General features: G+C 39.8%; 5 non-coding genes across 5 annotated transcripts; all 5 read left to right on the forward strand.

Annotated features, from left to right (window-relative positions):
- Nucleotides 1-816: 816 nt before the first annotated feature.
- On the forward strand, nt 817-897 carry TRNAS-AGA (transfer RNA serine (anticodon AGA)). The gene has a single exon. It is a non-coding gene; the product is annotated as a tRNA-Ser (tRNA).
- A 7,110-nt stretch (nt 898-8,007) lies between these two features.
- On the forward strand, nt 8,008-8,088 carry TRNAS-AGA (transfer RNA serine (anticodon AGA)). The gene has a single exon. It is a non-coding gene; the product is annotated as a tRNA-Ser (tRNA).
- Nucleotides 8,089-15,835: 7,747 nt separating this feature from the next.
- Nucleotides 15,836-15,916, forward strand: TRNAS-UGA (transfer RNA serine (anticodon UGA)). The gene has a single exon. It is a non-coding gene; the product is annotated as a tRNA-Ser (tRNA).
- A 969-nt stretch (nt 15,917-16,885) lies between these two features.
- On the forward strand, nt 16,886-16,966 carry TRNAS-UGA (transfer RNA serine (anticodon UGA)). The gene has a single exon. It is a non-coding gene; the product is annotated as a tRNA-Ser (tRNA).
- An 835-nt stretch (nt 16,967-17,801) lies between these two features.
- Nucleotides 17,802-17,882, forward strand: TRNAS-AGA (transfer RNA serine (anticodon AGA)). The gene has a single exon. It is a non-coding gene; the product is annotated as a tRNA-Ser (tRNA).
- Nucleotides 17,883-18,142: the final 260 nt, after the last annotated feature.

The raw sequence follows: 18,142 nt of genomic DNA on the forward strand, positions 1-18,142 counted from the left end.
TGTTAAGGCCTTTGACAAGAAATGAAATGGGTTCCTCCTAGTAGGTTCGACCTTGACATATGTTGAACAATAAATATCCCATATTAGGAAGAAGTGGTCAACATAGAGACTAAACTAAATTTGTTAAAGCACATTTGTGAATACTAGATTCGTAGGTTCTAACATTTATGTTTTGCTTATTATCAAGCATGAATACTAGACGCCAACTAAATATGGCAATTTCGCTAAGTGGTTAAGGCGTTTGACTTTAAATCAAATGGATTCACCCTCCTAGGTTCGAATTGTGCAGTTGTCGACATTCTTCCGCTTAGGTGTTGAAATTGTTCACTAACATTGAGCTTTTGTTCTTTGAACATTAAATATCCCATCTTAGGAATGAGACTCACATAGAGGAAACATGACTTTTAATGTCCCATGTGTTAATATTAGGTTCCCTAAGGATTGGAGAAAGGGGCTAAATCGTATCGCTACCCAAAAAATAAAGACTTATAATTGTCATGTTTTTTGCTTTATTAGCATGCTTAGATAGATAATATTTGCAACATTTAATTACACCCAATACTAAAATATGTAACTAGCATAGACAGCAAAATAGGAGAACCTAGTCGAGTGGTTAAGGCGTTTGACTTGAAATCAAATGGGTTCGCTCTCGGAGGTTTGAATCCTGCAGTTGTTGACATTCTTTTACTAACTGTCTCGCTATCCAAAGAATAAAGACTTATAATAGTCTTCATTTCTGCTCTACTAGCATGCTTAGATAGATAATATTTGTAACATTTAATTACAACCAATACTAAAACATGTAACTATTATAGAGACAACTTGGCCGAGTGGTTAAGGCGTTTGACTAGAAATCAAATGGGTTCGCCCTCGTAGGTTCGAATCCTGCAGTTGTCGAATTTGTTTCAGTTAGGTTATAGTATCTACAACATTTTAGTGTGAACAATACTCAAATCGATTCATAAAAACTAGAAACAATTTTTTTGAGTGCTTATGGTGGTTGACTTTAAATCAAATATATGCTTCTCGAAGCTTGGTATCCTACATTTGTAGACTTTCTTTTAGAATCTTTGATTTTGACGTCGTTGATTTACATCGTGTATTGTCTGGCAAATCAACACATATGACATTTTAGAGATGCGACATCTATGATGCATATTTGACCGCTTAAGACAAATGTGTCAATATTAGCCCGACTCCATATTTTGAAAATTTCCTAATATAACCGAATGTTTTTGCATTAACATAACGCAAACTAAGAAAATCATTAGATGGATTGCCCAAAATATTAATAGTTGTACTATTTCATGGTAGAAGCTAACCAAATATGGCAATTTGTGAAGGTGTTTGACTAGAAATGAAATGGGTTCCCCCTCGTAGGTTCGAGCTTGACATATGCTGAACAATAAATATCCCATCTTAGCAGGACTACTCCTGAGAACACTATAAAAGGAGGCGCAAGGCATTATTTCGAACCAAATTGGTTCAACGCCAGTCTTAACCTCATAGCTATTTTGTATTTACTCTTCACATAATATATCATCTATTATCATCATCCTCTCTCTCTCTCTCTCTCTCTCTCTCTCTCTCGCCCTCGCTATCTCTCTCTCTCTCCTTTTCTCTCTCTCTCTCTCGTGGTCTTACGCAGTCAGTCCTGTTAGTACTAATATTACTTCCCTTCTCTAGTATTGATTCTCTCTCTGTTTTAGTACTATTCTTGACAGTTTGAACAAATTTCTTCCTTCTGGTCTTCTTTTCGGTTTCCCTCATCCTCTTACCCCTTTTTCCAATACTACGGATATTGTTAGCTTCCAAGAAACTCAATCCGTTTTTTCTGAGCTTCAATGTATAAACGAAAAAATCGTTGCATTGGAACAAGAAAACCAATGATTGTTAGGGGATCCAACATTTGATAATCAAAATCAGGTAATCTTGGGACCAACATGTTTGAAGACAACCTGGATTTTTCAGACTCCGCTGGATTCCCGGATTATCAATGCCATACATGCCAATTTGAAGACGGACAAATTTGCTCAAGCCATTCTAGCGCAAATTGATGCCTCTCGGGCATGTTGTTCCCTGTCTCAGCAGCCATGTATGGACTACAGACAATTTGAATATCATGATGCTTTATTATTCTTTAAAAAGCTCTTGTATGTTCCCGATTGCTCCAATCGCCTTCAAATCGTCCAAAATTGTCACGATTTCCATACAACTGGACATTTCAATAGTACTAAGATGTTTTCGACAATCTTTTCAGTGGCGCCATATGCGATGTTTTGTCAACGACTACGTTCGAACCTATGATGCTTGTTGCCGAGCAAATATGCCACGACATCATCCATATGGCTTGTTGGAATCCTTACCAATTCCAAGTAAGCCGAGGCAATCCATTTGTCTTGATTTTATCACAGATCTTCCAGTCTCGAAGGGCTTCGATGCTATCTTAACCGTCGTTGACCGATATACTAAGATGGCACATTTTGTGCCTTGTACTAAGGCCAACATTACTGAGGAAACCGCCGCCCTTGTCATGCGTGAGGTTTTTCGGCATCATGGCCTCCCAGACAGTATCCTCAGTGACCGAGGACCTCAGTTCGTCTCCAAATTTTGGAAGCATCTCTTCAAGATGCTCAAGGATTCTTGCAACCTCTCCTCCAACTATCATCCCCAAACTGATGGGCAAGTGGAACGGACAAACCAAAGGTTGAAACAATATCGTTGGTGTTTTCGGAGTTATCAACTGGACGATTGGGTTGATATTCTCCACTTTGCTGAGTTTGCTTATAATAACAATGTTCACACCTCCACTCGGGTCTCCCTATTTTACGCTTATACCAATTCTCATCCTCGTTGGTCTGTGATCAACACTCCGGAGCTACCTACCAATCCTCGTGCCAAGGATCATTTGGAGAGGCTACGCAAGATTCAGACATATCTATCTACTCATCTTCTTCATGCTCAACACACATAGAAGACTTAAGCAGATCATCATCGGCTTCCCTCATCTTTGGCCATCGGAGACCTAGTATGGCTCTTATGTTGTCATATCAAGACTACTCGACCATGCGACAAATTGGATTATCGATGACTTAGTCGTTTCCATATTACCAACAAGATTAATGATGTCACGTTCCGCCTTGATCTTCCTCCGCACCTTCAGATACATCCAGTCTTCCATAGTTCTCTTCTCGAACCTTATCATGTTACACCGTCACCGCCCCCGCTTGAGTTGGACGTCAACCCGGAGTATGAAGTTGCCACCATCCTCAACTCCAAGTTTGTTCGCAACAAACTTTATTATTTGGTCGATTGGCTCGGCTATAGTCCGAGCGAACGTACTTGGGAACCTGTCGAGCATGTTGCCAATGCTCAGGATCTTCTTGCTTATTTCCATCGAGAATATCCAGACAAACCTGGTCCCCACTCAGCGCTAACTCATAACACTCGTCGTTTTAAGGGGGGATAGTCTCATGATATGGCAAGACACGAACCCATGACCTTATATTATATGGATCAAGCTCTTGACCATTATACTATCTATTGTAATACATAGGATATTATTTTCATTTAAGTTTTACTATACAAAATTAAGTTTTACTCTTCACATAAAATATCATTTGTTATCATCATCCTCTCTCTCTCTCTTTTAGTTATTATGACTGGATAAATACTCTTTTTGTTGTAAACCGATTATCTCATGGGCCAATTTGGCCTTAGAAGACGTTAATATATCTTTCTTTCTTTCTCTCTCTCTCTCCTTTTCTCTGTTCCTCACTCGTGAGTCTTACGCAGTTAGTCCTCTTGGTACTAATAATACTGAATCCCTTCTCTAGGATTGATTCTCTCTCTGTTTTAGTACTATTACTTGTAGATAGTGATTTGTTTTGTAGTTTGTGGACTCCACATGGTTTTTCCCTTCTCGGGTTTTCCACTTTAAAATACATGCCTCTATATTTTCTATTTTCGGTCTTCTGTTTTGTCTATACACTATCTCATTCAATTCTTTGCACTCGCATTCTTATACGACGAAATTGTTGAGAACGTGGTCATCTTGTGCGGAACAAATCAACACTCTCCAAAGGTGAGGATCATAAGTGGATGCAGGCAAGGTAGATTTATGGCATCAGCAACAGAAACAGAGAAACAAGAACGCAAGAGAGCGAGACGATTAGCCACAAGATGACCTATATTTCAACAACACTCAAAACTAGGTTACAAAGTCAATTTATGTACTGACTGACTTAGGGCAATTGCCCTTCTCACTGTTTACATAAATAGCGTAAACCTAGTGTGTACAAAAGGAGACAATGTGAATACGTTCATTAGAGACCCGCATTCAACACTCCCCCGTAATAGGCGTATACATCGAAATTCTGTAAATCAAAATAAATGTACAATACAGATTGATACAAAAATTTCGAACAAATCGAAATTTCGTTGGAGTTGGTGAACTTCGAAAAACTAAAGGCCGAACTGGCTGAGGTTGGGGAAGCTATTGCGCAGACTGTGGCTTTATTCTGTGAAAATCAAGCAGAGCTAGCAACACAAGTGTATCAGCTTTCAACGCGGACGCACCAAGGTCCGCGTACCAACAAAGGAAACGGCAACACAACCCAAGGGCATAACACCATTGTACCATCTTTGATGTTGTCGTCGTTGATTTACATCAAGTCATTGTGTGGCAAACCAATACATATCCCAATTTAGAGAGGCAACATCTATCATGAATATTTAACCCCTAGAGCCAAATGTGTCAATATTAGCCCGACTCCATATTTTCAAAATTTCCTAATATAACCGAATATTTTTGCATTAACATAACGCCAACTAAGATAATCATTACACGCATTGCCCAAAATATTAATAATTGTACTATTTCATGGTAGAAGTGAACCAAATATGGCTATTTGGCCAAGTGGTTAAGGCGTTTGACTTGAAATCATATGGGTTTGCCCTTGTAGGTTCAAATCTAGCAATTGTCGAGATTCTTTTACTATGCTGTGGAAACTATTTACTAACATTGAGCTTTTGTGCTTTAAACATTAAATATCCCACTAGTATTTAAATGTATGTGCACTAACATACTTGTGAACACTTAAATCGTATCGCTACCCAAAGAATAAAGACTCATTATTTTCCAATTTCCTACCTTATTAGCATGCTTAGATAGAAAATATTTTCAACATTTAATTACAACCAATACTAAAATATGTTATCGTAGATGGCTACATAGGATAATTAGGCCGAGTTGTTAAGGAGTTTGAGTAGATATAAAATGGGTTCCCACTCGTAGGTTTGAGCTTGACATAAGCTGAAAAATAAATATCCCATCTTAGGAAGAATTGGTCAACATATAGAGTAAACTAATTTGTATTAAACACATTTGTGAACATTGGCTTCCCAATCTATCTTAAAAACAGCCTAACCTAATGAAACGTAATTGCAATAAGCTAGTAGTGAACACAAAAATAGTAGCATTACCTTAAGAATAACTACTCTTTCTAGCGTTTTTCTTTCGCTTATTGTCAAGCATAGATAGTAGATGCCAACTAAATACGGCAATTTGGTCGATTGGTGAAGGCGTTTGACTTGAAAGCAAATGGGTTCGTCCTTGCAGGTTCCAATCTTGCAGTTCCTTAAACAATAAATATCCCATCTTAGGAATGAGACTCGCATAGAGGAAACATGACTTTTAATGTCCCATGTGTTAATATTAGGTTCCCAAGGGATTGGAGAAACGGGCCAAATCGTATCGTTACCCAAAAAATAAAGACTTATAATTGTCGTGTTTTCTGCTTTATTAGCATGCTTATATAGATAATATTTGCAACATTTACTTACAAAATAGGACAACGTGACCGAGTGGTTAAGGTGTTTGACTTGAAATCAAATGGGTTTGCCCTCATAGGTTTGAATGCTGCAATTGTCGACATTCTTTTCCCTTAAGAATAACTACTCCTTCATGCGTTTTTGGTTTGCTTATTATCAAGCTACTATAGATAATATTTCCAAGATTTTATTGCGAACAATAGTAAAATCGATTCATGAAAACTACAAACAATTTTCCTGATTGCTTATGGTGGTTGACTCAAAATCAAATGTTTGCTTCTTGGAGCTTGGAATCCTATATTTTTAGACTTTGTTTTAGAATCTTTCATGTTGCCGTCGTTGATTTACATCATGTCATTGTGTGGCAAACCAATACATATCACAATTTAGACAGGCGACATCTATCATGAATATTTGACCGCTTAAGCCAAATGTGTCAATATTAAACCCGACACCATATTTTGAACATTTCCTAATTTAACCGAATATTTTTGCATTAACATAATGCCAGCTAAGATAATCATTAGATGGATTGCCCAAAATATTAAGAGTTGTACTATCTCATCGTAGAAGCCAACCAAATATGGCAATTTGGCCAAGTGGTTAAGGCGTTTGAATTCAAATCAAATGGCTTCGAATCTTGCAGTTGTAGAGATTCTTTTACTATGTTCTGGAAATCATTTACTAACATTGCTTCTGAGCTTTAAACATTAAATATCCCAATAGTAGTCAAATGTATGTGCATAGATATACTTGTCAACATTTAAATCGTATCGCTACCCAAAGAATAAAGACTTATAATAGTCCTCTTTTCTGCTTTATTAGCATGCTTAGATACATAATATTTGCAACATTTAATTATAACCAATACTAAACTATGTAACTATGATAGAGAGCAAAATAGGACAACTTAGCGGAGTGGTTAAGGTGTTTGATTAGAAATCAAATGGGTTCGCCCTCGTAGGTTCGAATGCTGCATTTGTCGACTTTGTTTCAATTAGGTGTTGACTACTTTCAATAACATTGAGATTTTGTGATGTGAACCAATGCATCTTCCATCTTAGCAAGGTGAGACACATACACAAGCATGACTTCTTAAGTCCCATGGAACAAATTTCGCAATATAAAGCTAGTATGACAACGTGGCCGAGTGGTTAAGGTGTTTGACTCGAAATCAAATGGGTTCGCCATTGTAACTTATATCGAGCTTGACATGTGCCCACCAATAGATATCTGATCTTAGAAAGCATTGGTCACCACACAGAGAAAACTAAACTTTCTAAGATGAATTTTTGAAGATTGGCTTCCGTAGGTATCGTAACCAATAGCTCACCTAGTGAAATGTAATTACAATAACCTACTAGTGAACACAGAAATAGTAGTATTACCTTAAGAATAACTACTCTTTCTGGCGTTTTTTGTTCGCTTATTATCAAGCTGAGATAGATAATATCTCCAACATTTTAGTGTGGACAATACTCAAATCAATTCATGATTTAAACTAGAAACACTTTTCCTGAGTGCTTATGGTGGTTGACTCAAAATCAAATGTTTGCTTCTCGGAGTTTGGAATCCTACATTTGTAGACTTTCGTTTAGAATCTTTGATGTTGCCTTCATTGATTTACATCGAGCCATTGTGTAGCAAACCAATACATATCACAATTCAGAGAGGCGAAATATATCATGAATATTTGACCGCTTAAGTCAAATGTGTCAATATTAGCCCGACTCCATATAACCGAATATTTTTGCATTAAGATAACGCCAACTAGGAAAATCATTAGACGGATTGACCAAAATATTAATACTTGTACTATCTCATAGAAGCCAATAAAATATGGCAATTTGGCCAAGTGGTTTAGGCGTTTGACTTGAAATTAAATGTGGTCGCCCTCGTACGTGCCAATCAAGTAGCTATCGAGATTCTTTTAGTAAATTGTGGAAACTATTTACTAACATCGAGCTTTTGTGCTTTAAACATTAAATATCCCAATAGTAATCAAATGTATGTGCATTAACATACTTGTGAATACTTAAATCGTATCGCTTCCCAAAGAATAAAGACTTATAAGAGTCTTTTTTTCTGCTTTCCTAACATGCTTAGATAGATAATATTTGCAACATTTAATTACACCAATACTAAAACATGTAACTATTGTAAAGAGAAAAATAGGACAACTTGGCCGAGTGGTTAAGGCGTTTGACTAGAAATCAAATGGGTTCGCCCTCGTAGGTGCGAATCCTACAATTGTCGACTTTGTTTCAGTTAGGTGATAGTATCTCCAAGATTTTAGTGTGGACAATACTCAAATCGATTAATGAAAACTAGAAAAACAATTTTCCCGACTGCTTATGGTGGTTGACTCAAAATCAAATGTTTGCTTCTCGGAGCTTAGAATCCTACATTTGTAGACTTTCTTTTGGAATCTTTGATGTTGCCGTCATTGATTTACATCGACCCATTGTGTGGCAAACCAATACATATCACAATTTAGAGAGGTGACATCTATCATGAATATTTGACCGCTTAAGTCAAATGTGTCATTTTTGTCCGCCGGAATAGTAACCAATGGAGAAGAGCACAGTAATATGGAATAGAGCAATATTGTAACGCATGTAAACGGTTCACACGGGAACCATGAACGGCTAAAAGACCCTGCCTGCGTATATATATGGCAAAAAACCTCTGATAAAGGTAGAATGTAATTTTGAATGTAAAAGGCGTATCTTAATTGAATTTTATCTTCTTTGATATATGTGTGTATCTTTGGTTAACCTACCGTGTGTCTATAATCCTTGGTGGCGTAGCACAATGGTAAGAGTGTAGGCATGAGTAACAGTGTGTGTGCTAGCCCACTGTCAAAGGAGCTCGGTTGTAGCCATCTCCCTTCTACGTTGCTAGGTTACAAGAGGTATCCCACTAAGTATTACGCACAGACGCTACCATTCGTTGTCACACAGTCACTTTGAGGTCTAGGTCGAAGGATTGACCGTAGACCGTGTTCCTAATCGATAACACTTTTGGCACGCTTGGTGATCTGTGTCTTGTCATAGATGAACAACGACGAATGGATGTTTAGCCGCAGACGCCCCAGAGAACCAACACGACAAGACCGACCAATCACAAGGTCCATCACACGCCAGGCATAGGAACGCGCACGGTAAAAGCCTCGCCTCAGTGACCTCAGTGATACCTGTCGGGACCACAAAGACGATTTCTCGCTGTCCAAATACCTCGGCGATACGCATGAAGCACGTCCAAATACCTCGGCGATACGCATGAAGCACGCTCACCACAAAAGCACTGTGGCCTTTCCCTGCCTGCCGTAGCACCCAGCATGGCCTTTGCTTATCCCCGCTTCAACGGCGAAACCGACGCCGCAACCCACATCCGATTGTTCCTCAATGTCTAGAATGCAAACCACATGGCGCAGAGCCTTTCCAAAGCAGTAGTGCACCAGTCCAAAATGATGGAGTTCGGATTAACCTTGGATGGGAGATCGGCGTTTTGGCATTCACAAATGGATTTGCCAACAATCACGACCTTTGACCAGCTCCAGTCAGCCTTTCTACGGTTTTTTTATCAGAGGGTGCCGCAACGCGAAATCCTCAGGCAGTTTTCCACAATTAAATAGTTTCCAACCGAGACGGTAGCGGATTTCAGTTTACGCTTCCAAAATCTACGGCGGAAATTAGAACGGGGCCCAACGGAGGACGAGGCTAGGGAGACATTTGTGGCAGCATTACGTCGACCCATACGAACAACGCTCAACAACAATAGCGTGAAAGGGGAAACAGTCGATATGGTCATAGAAAGAGCGCTATAACTCGAGCTCGACGAAGAAGAGGAAAGGTTTTCCATGTCCTCATTGCGACAAGCGTTAGCTCAGGATGAGGAACGACATTTTCGCCAAGCGATCCAGTGCATGATTTGCTTAAATTAAGGGCATTCCGCAATTAAATGCAACATGTGAATCCACTGTCCAGTATGTCACTCGAAAGCTCACATAGTTGAGCAGTGCGAGTACAATATGTTGAACAGAGCCACGCCCACAATACGCATCGTGGAAACACAACGTCCCCCACGCCGTAATGAACAAAGGCAGCAAGAAGATTGACCACGGTATATGGATCGAAACCCACGCGATGACCGGCACTACCGGAATCGTCGAAATCACAACGATTCCGAGGAAGACAAGCCGAAGGATGAAGACTACCGTGGCAACCCCAGAAATACTAAAGGGGGCAACGCTATGAGAACTACCGTCCGACGAACAAACGTGGAGGCTTCAATGGGCCTCACGGAAACCATCGTCAATATCGGGACCAACGGCGGTACGACGAAAGTTTGGACGAAAACCGGCACCAGGAACCACGCCGACACCAACATCAACCACCGTGTACGCTTCGACGAACGAATCAGGACTGGGAGGAGCAAGTCACACCTAGGGATCGGCACACACCACTAGGGGCCGACAAGGTTGAATCTAGCATCCATTTTTTTGTTTGTCAACAGCCCGGACATTATGCCACACAATGCCCAGTACGTAAGGGCAAGGGGCCCGCCGTCAATACGATTACGGCGGAAGTACAGCAAGTCACAACACGTCAGCAAACAAAAAAAGTTTATTGGGCCGCGCAAGATGAGATACGGTGGACAGCCCAAGAATGGGTTGAAAAAGCAAACGCAGCAAATACGGACCGCATGCGAAAGGAGTCTGCAAACACGGTGGAGCTATTGGAGGAAGAGGGACCATCTCCGGACCCCATATGGCAAGCACTGACAACCGGCGAGATAACGTTAACCATGGACAAGTTGCTGCAACTAGTCCCACGATTCCGCCAGGCCGTGGAAGAGTGGATGACGGGCAGACCTGGGGTAGACGTTGCCGCGAATTTTATATACATTAGCGACAGACCGACATTGGTGGATCACCACAACCCGGTTATTAAGTTAATACCACACGGTCAGGAAATCCCAGGATGTGTGATCTATGGTGGCTCGGGCGTTAATGTAATTAGCGCGAAGACATGCGAACAATTGGGAATTTCATAATTGGGAGCATGCCCGTTTTGGCTTCGCATGGCGGATACTTGCTCAATATGACCATTGGGGTTGATACGCAAGGTAGGCATTATCGTGGGAGGAGATCGCTTCGACATCTCGGCGGTAGTCCTCACCCTTGACGCCCCATGGACGTATCCAATGTTGTTGGGCAGACCGTGGCTTTGTTCTGCGAATATCAAGCAAAGCTGGCAACACAAGTGTATCAGCTTTCGACGCGGACGCACCAAGGTCCGCGTACCTACAAAGGAAATGGTGACACAACCCAAGGGCATAACACCATTGTACGCAGACGATATAAATATGCAGGCTGGGGTGGATGATACGGAATTAGAGGTATACCTAGACGAGCACCCTCGGATTATTCCGTTGTTCAAAATCGACGTTATCGAAACCACAGCGGAATATGCCATGCCCGCTACACTCCACGACGAGGCTTACGACCCAAACCCGGAGTCAATATTAGAACTAAGCAGAGCACGGGCAACGTTCGAGAGGTCAATGGAAATTTCACGGCGAGTCACCACCTCAGCCTTGGAAGAAGTAAACGTGGGTACGGCGTCAGAACCCCATTTCCTCTCCATCGCAAAAGAATTAATGTCGGATTAGAGAGACGCGATGATATCACTACTCAGGAAGTATAAATATGTGTTCGCCTGGGCTCACGAGAACATGAAGGAGTTAGATCCGAAGTTCTATCAACATAACATCAATTTAGCAACCGACGCGAAACCGGTCCACCAACGTCGATACCGCATGAACTCAAACTACGCGGCCCGCGTAAAAGAATAAATTGACAAACTCCTCATGGCTAGATTCATACGACCAGTTAAACAAGCTACATGGTTAAGCACGATAGTAGTCGTACCAAAGAAAAATGGCAAAATACGGGTATGCGTGGACTACCGGAAATTAAACGTCGTAACCATTACAGACGCATTCCCTTTAGCTTTCATTGATAGCGTACTGGACGCGGTCGCGGGGCATGACATGTATAGTTTTTTAGATGGCTTCAATGGGTACAACCAAGTACGCATGCACCCCGACGACCAAGAGAAGACGGCGTTTGTCATGGACTAGGGAGTCTATGTTGTAGTTGTCTCAATGTTTGGGCTAAAGACGGCGCCGGCGACATTTCAACGGACAATCACAGAGAATTTTGGGGAATATATTCCGTCCTTCATGCAAGTTTTTTTAGACGATTTTGCGGTATATGGGACAACAACCGACCATTTTACGCATCAGCAATTGTGCCTAAAGCGTTGCCGAACCACACGCTTAAGCCTGAATCCCACCAAATGTGTCTTCGGTGTTACCAATGGGGCTCTCCTTGGCCATATAGTTAACAAGAAAGGGATAGCGGTCACTCCAAATAAAATCACCGCGATTACTCGCGCGAAAAGGCCGACAAACGCGAAATCACTCAACCGGTTTTTAGGACAAATACGATGGCACAGTCGGATGATACGCTATTTGGCGGACTTCGCCACGTCATTACATGCCACCGTTCATCGAACTCCCTTCCAATGGACAGCTATGGAAGAGAAAGCATATGATGCGCTAAAGGTAATGCTAACACCCGTCATACAGCCACCAGTTTGGGCGAAGCACTAAAATATGTAACTATGATAGACAGCAAAATAGGACAACTTGGCTGAGTGGTTAACGCGTTTGACTTGAAATCAAATGGTTTCACCCTCGTAGGTTCGAATCCTGGAATTGTCGACTTTGTCTCAGTTAGGCCTTACTGAGGTGTTTGAGTCCATGCTAAAGTGATGACACGGGAATGTCGACCAAGAACAAGTCACCCTCTCTGAGTGTAACATATAACGGGTACAACGAGTGTACTTTCGGTCCTCGAGCAAACAGGTGGTTCCCACTGTGGAGTGCCCACCCTCTTGATGAGCAGGCAGCACGGATGTCGTCTTTGTCTAATTGTCTGACTAAGATCAATAGTCTTGAGAGCTCAGGTACATGTCTGACATTAATAATTATGTAGTACCAATATAGAGCCACCGTGAAGGTTGAGCTCTACTGCCTCCATTCCGATAATTGCGCATTGCTGTGAATTTCCGACTCGAACTGAGTCGGAATATCGGGTTGAGTATAGCTGAAATTGGGATCGATGAGGGGTCACATGATATGAAGCGCCCGAATCCAAGAGCCATGTGCTCGATTCCTCTCTCGTAGGCAGAATTTATGATTTGACTAGGTTCTCAATAGTGAGAGGGAGAGAGACAGAGATATAAGACTTGAAATAGAACTGAGATTATATTATTACGAAATGTTGAGAGACAAGCTCAACATTTGTGCATAATACGATGCGTAACCCAGTGCGTAAATCGATACGCACAACATGGCCGTATCGGTGTCAAGACCACGAGGCCGTTAGGAAGATATTCCTCGTAAGGAATAATTTTGGGAATTAGTGTAGTAGGCTCATTTATGAGCGGTAAAGTATTATAAGTACTTGTGTCAGCCCGATTGTCAGGGCTTGTATAAAAGGTGATCACTGAGCACGGTGTATGTACAGATTGAGTATTATTTTGAATTGAGTTTCTGTGTGTTCTCTCTCTATGTCAGTCCTGCATATTGTTTATATTCAACCTCTCCATTAGACCTGCGTATTTTCTGTGTTCAGTTTTCTATTGCTTCCGCACGCTATTCTTTTCAGGAAACAAGGTTACAAAGAGTAGGCTAAGGGCTAAAGATTGGTGTTGAACCGAATGAGTTTTGATGAATGAATAGACACCTATTTATAGATCCTTATGGAGTATTCTAGAATGTTCTAGAATATTCTAGATATTAATGATATTTAATATAATCATGGAATATCCTGGAATGTTCTAGAATATTCTAGAATACTCTATATATCTTGTAATAACTAATAATATATTTATTATAAATATATGTCATATATGTTATTATAATGGTTAAAGGTCTAACATATAGACAAAGACGTCTTGGGATCAAATCCTTGTAAGGCCAAAATGTATGTCTTCATGACGTTATCCTCCCTTTTCAACAACGAGTTCCACTGGTCGGAAGACAAGATTTCGGACTTTGCTTATGGGAATATTTGTTGTGAAACACAGCAACCATTTCGGAAGCATTAGCAAGATTCTCGAAATCTTCCCATGTTCGATCATTAGGTGTATAACCTAACTAGTCAACCAAATAATACAATTTGTTGCGAACGATCTTGGAATCGAGAATGGAAGAAACTTCATCTTCGAAGCCATTTGAAACTTCGATTTGAGGTGGAGGAGATGTAAGACAACCTGGAATAGAGTTGGTTTTGTAGGGCTCCAAAATGAAACATGGAAGACCGGGTGAAGACGCATATGAGGGGGGAGCTCAAGGCAAAATGCCACATCATTAATCTTACAAAATATCACATATAGGCCAAAACGTTGATATTCCAATTTGCAGCAAGCTCCAGTTGTTTTAATGTCACCTTGTAAAACCCATACTCAATCTCCCACTTGAAACATAGTCAATGAATCACGTCGATGACGGTCGGCAACCTTCTTTTGAGTGTTTTAAGCATCACATCAACAGTGCAAATCAATATCTTGAACTTCTTGGAGTCGGCTGAGCCGATCTTCAACAATTGGGTTCGTCGAGATTCGGGATGTTCAAGGATAGTCGAACAAGGATGGTACCCAATGTTTGCAAAAAATGGGGAATATCGCCCGGGGACGCAACAAGGAAAAGCAGATGCTTTATCTCGGTGTTCATATATGGAACTTCAACCAGGAGAGGCCTCATGAAAGTCAGAAGCAAATCCTCTTTGGTCTTGACCATCTAGAACTAATGGCATTTCATGTTACAGACACACCCGGGGATTCAAGACTTCTGGACTCTATTCGGGAGCATATTGCGACTGATGAATTCACCCAAGACATTCTGAACCATATTATCCTAGATCGTGCTTCTTGTTAACAATATCAAAATCCTCGTCAAGACTACAACAAGTTCAATTGGCATGATGGATTACTTTTTCGACAAAATCTCTTATATGTGCCTGATGGTCCTTCACGACACCCAGACTTGCAACAATGTCATGACGCACCAATGGTTGGACATTTCGCCATCCACAAGACTTTCACGTTAATTTCTCGAAGGTATTGGTGGCCAGGACTTCGCCATTTTGTTACGGAATATGTTTGTAATTGTGATACATATTGCCGATCCAAAAGAACTCGACATCATCCATATGGCTTATTACAGCCAATGCCTATTCCTGAGAGTCCACAGAAATCTATTCTATTGGAGTTCATTACGGATTAGCCCTTAACCTACTCTTTGTAACCTTGTTTCCTCATAATATAATCTCATTTCCATTTCAAGTCTTATCTCTCTCTCTCTCTCTCTCTCTCTCTCTCTCTCTCTCTCTCTCTCTCTCTCTCTCTCTCCTACTCACGAGTCACGATAGTCCTCCAATTGTCAACATTCCTTTCCATTAAGAATAACTATTCCTTTATGCGTTTTTGGTTTGCTTATTATCAAGCTTAGATAGATAATATCTCCAACATTTTAATGTGGACAATACTAAAATCGATTCATAAAAACTAGAAACAATTTTCCCGACTACTTATGGTGGTGGACTCAAAATCAAATGTTTGCTTCTCGGAGCTTGGAATCCTACATGTTTGGAATTTTCTTTAAAATCTTTGATGTTGTCGTCGTTGATTTAAATAGACCCATTTTGTGGCAAACCAATACATATCAACATTTATAGAGGCGACATCTATCATGAATATTTGACCGCGTAAGCCAAATGTGTCAATATTAGCCCGACTCCATATTTTGAAAATTTCCTAATATAACCGAATATTTCTGCATTAACATAACGCAAACTAAGAAAATCATTAGACGAATTGCCCAAAATATTAATAGTTTTATTATCTCACGCTAAAAGCCAACAAAATATGGCAATTTGGCCGAGTGGTTAAGGCGTTTGAAATGAAATCAAATGGGTTTGCCCTCGTAGGTTCGAATCCTATAGTTGTCGAGATTCTTTTACTATGTTTTGGAAACTTTTTACTAACATTGAGCTTTTATGCTTTAAACATTAAATATCCCAATAGTAATCTAATGTATGTGCACTAACATACTTGTGAAAACTTAAATCGTATCGCTACCCAAAGAATAAAGACTCATTCTTTCCCAATTTCCTACCTTATTAGCATGCTTAGATAGAACATATTTCCAACATTTAATTACAACCAATACTAAAATATGTTATCGTAGATGGCTACGTAGGAAAATTAAGCTGAGTTGTTAAGGCGTTTGAGTAGATATGAAATGTGTTCCCCCTCGTAGGTTTGAGCTTGACATAAGCTATAAAATAAATATCCCATCTTAGGAAGAAGTGGTCAACATATAGAGTAAACTAAAAAAAATTTAACACATTTGTGAACATTGGCTTCCCTATCTATCATTAAAACAGGCTTACCTAATGAAATATAATTGCAATAAGCTAGTAGTGAACACATAAAGAGTAGCATTACCTTAAGAATAACTACTCTTTCTGGCATTTTTCTTTCGCTTATTATCAAGCATAGATAGTACATGCCAACAAAATACGGTAATTTGGGCGATTGGTTAAGGCGTTTGACTTGAAAGCAAATGGGTTCGCCCTCGCAGGTTCGAATCCTGCAGTTGCCGACATTCTTCCATTTAGGTGTTGAAACTGTTCACTAACATTGCATTCTTCCATTTAGGTGTTTGAAATTGTTCACTAACATTGAGCTTCTATTCTTTAAATAGTAAATATCCCATTTTAGGAACAAGACTCACAGAGGAAACATGACTTTTAATGTCCCATGTGTTAATATTAGGTTCCCCAAGGATTGGAGAAAAAATAAAGACTTATAATTGTCATGTTTCCTGCTTTATTAGCATGCTTAGAAAGATAATATTTGCAACATTTAATTCCAAATAATACTAAAATATGTAACTATCATTAATAGCAAAAAAGGACAACTTGGCCGAGTGGTTAAGGCGTTCGACTTGAAATCAAATGGGTTCGCCCTCGTAGGTTCGAATCCTGCAGTTGTCGACATTCTTTTCCCTTAGGAATAACTACTCCTTCGTGCGTTTTTGGTTTGCTTATTATCAAGCTTAGATAGATAGTATCTCCAACATTTTAGTGTGCACAACACTCAAATCGATTCATGAAAACTAGAAACAATTTTCCCGACTACTTATGGTGGTTGATTCAAAATCAAATGTTTGCTTCTTGGAGCTTAGAATCCTACATTTTGTAGACTTTCTTTTAGAATCTTTGATGTTGTTGTCTTTGATGTTGTTGTCTTTGATTTACATCAAGTCATTGTGTGGCAAACCAATACATATCCCAATTTAGAGAGGCGACATCTATTATGAATATTTAACCCCTAGCGCCAAATGTGTTAATATTAGCCCGACTCCATATTTTCAAAATTTCCTAATATAACTGAATATTTTTGCATTAACAAAATGCCAACTAAGATAATCATTAGACGGATTGCCCAAAATATTCATAGTTGTACTATTTCATGGTAGAAGCCAACCAAATATGGCAATTTGGCCAAGTGGTTAAGGCGTTTGACTTGAAATCATATGGGTTCACCCTTGTAGGTTCAAATCTTGCAATTGTCGAGATTCTTTTACTATGTTGTGGAAACTATTTACTAACATTGAGCTTTTGTGCTTTAAACATTAAATATCCCAATAGTATTTAAATGTATGTGCACTAACATACTTGTCAACACTTAAATCATATCACTACCCAAAGAATAAAGACTTATACTAGTCCTCTTTTCTGCTTTATTAGCATGCTTAGATATATAATATTTGCTACATTTAATTACAACCAACACTAAAATATGTAACTATGACAAAGAGCAAAATAGGACAACTTGGCTGAGTGGTTAAGGCGTTTGACTAGAAATCAAATGGGTTCGCCCTCGTATGTTCGAATCTTGTAGTTGTCGACTTTGTTTCAGTTAGTTGTTGACTACTTTCAATAACATCGATATTTTGTGATGTGAACCAATGCATCTTCCGTCTTAGCAATGTGACACGCACACAAGCATGACTTCTTAAGTCCCATGGAACAATTTTCGCAATATAAAGCTAGTATGACAATTTGGCCGAGTGGTTAAGGTGTTTGACTCGAAATCAAATGGGTTCTTCCTCGTAAATTCAAATATTGCAGTTGTCGAGATTTTTGCACTTAGGTATTATTGCTAGT

This window comes from Azolla caroliniana, unplaced genomic scaffold (assembly GCF_043228905.1).
Source record: "Azolla caroliniana isolate FFs.n. ecotype wild unplaced genomic scaffold, voAzoCaro1.0.p SCAF_13, whole genome shotgun sequence".
NCBI classification, from domain to species: domain Eukaryota; kingdom Viridiplantae; phylum Streptophyta; class Polypodiopsida; order Salviniales; family Salviniaceae; genus Azolla; species Azolla caroliniana.